This window comes from Branchiostoma belcheri, unplaced genomic scaffold, assembly GCF_001625305.1.
Source record: "Branchiostoma belcheri isolate BF01 breed outbred unplaced genomic scaffold, Haploidv18h27 scaffold2, whole genome shotgun sequence".
NCBI lineage: Eukaryota > Metazoa > Chordata > Leptocardii > Amphioxiformes > Branchiostomatidae > Branchiostoma > Branchiostoma belcheri.
In genome coordinates, this window is record NW_017803490.1 from 7634047 (window position 1) to 7635764 (window position 1718).

Genomic DNA, 1718 nt, shown 5'->3' on the forward strand with positions numbered 1-1718 from the left:
ATATGGATCCCATACTGTCGCTGCATATTCTAGGTTCGGTCTTACAAGTGTAGTGTATGCAAGTGATTTTACTCTAGTTGGACATGCCCACAAATTACGTTTGATCACTCCCAATGACCACCAGCCTCTACCAGGCACCGCGAATCGCTGGAAAAAGAGTAGAAATTGGCCGAAATAAGGGCATAGTATATCTGTGGGTCGTGAATTGGATCTTCTATGGCCCGGGATCTTCTCTGGTATACTATCCCTTTATTTCGGCCAATTTCTACTATTTTTCCAGCGATCCGCGGTGCCTGCTGGAAGAGGCCATGTTTAGCCTTAGTTGTGATATTACTAACATGTGCACCCTACTTCAGACCGCTTGACGCATCCGTGTGTGACGCCCAGATACGGATTGTCTTTCTATCAAGTGTGTCAGTAGGACCAAGGCCACGCCCTCCTCCCAGGCATGTGTGCGCTGAGCACGCGCCAAAAGAAAACCTCGCGACCCCGGGGCTCTTTTAAGAGGGAAACAGGATCAGCGGGCACGGGTTCGAATCCTGTCGGACCTGGTGTCAGTGCAAATATGGAGCCGGGCGGATAACCTTCAAAACATCCGGCGGGGTGGACCACCAGCGTCGGTTGCTGACTTTTGGCTCGGACCCTACTGCTACTGCCCCCCCCCCCTCCAGCCGAAAATGGCAAGGACAGAAGGAACTCTTACGCCAAGCAGATACATGGTGTCGTGTGTGTCGTTTTGCACGTCGTGGCTTAAGCTTTATTTTCGCGATTATTCGAGGAAGACGACCATTGATGATGATTGTGGAGGAAGAAAAGAGTTATTGCACGACAATCGTACTTTGTACAATCAATGGCAAAAACATACATGAATAAATCTTTATTTGCATGTTCATTGCCAGGGGGCTAAATGCATACATACGAGTATGATGTTACATGTATATAGATACTGGGTATCATATATAGTACATGTAATACAATAAAAGGATAACGTAAACATTGTACAAAAAAGAGGTATAGAATACAACTTAACATGCTAATTATTAAAACAATATTAAGACAGCTCGTATGGCAAAAAGGCACGTAGACCCCCAAAGAGATTGACTGATGCACAGGAGCATCGTATCCGTTATAAACTCTGTTGTCAAAACACAGACCAAGTCAGATAACACTAGCCTCTACCAGGCTTGAGGAGGCGGCTGGAAAGAGTAGAAATCGGCCAAAATACAGAGATAAGCATGCCAAGGGAGTTTGTTTGTTTGTTTGTTTGTTTCGCTTACCATTAAACCACCTCGAGGTGCAACACACCAGTTTTGCGTAAAACAGGACGATAACTTCTGAACCATTCACACCGGGATGGTCCCCTGATTTTCTCAATAAGTGTGGTGGGATCTCATGCTCAAGGTGTGTCTCTCCTCAAACACGGGACCCCCAGCTTTACGTCCTATCCGAGAGGACGTCCCTAACCGAAGCTAGGTACTCGAGTGAGGAAATAGCTGCAACAGACTAAGTGAGTAATGAGGATGAATGAAAAAAATTAGTTACGACAGAAAGTTGTTTTTTTATCCCAACATTTTCATGACTGGACATGGTGACGGCACACTCAGGTTATATCAACTTATTTTATGCCGCCACCAACGCAGAGGACAAATACGGAACAGGAAAATACTCATTTTCACCTGAGTTAAATTAAGTAAGGAAAGTCGTGTAAAGTGCCTTTC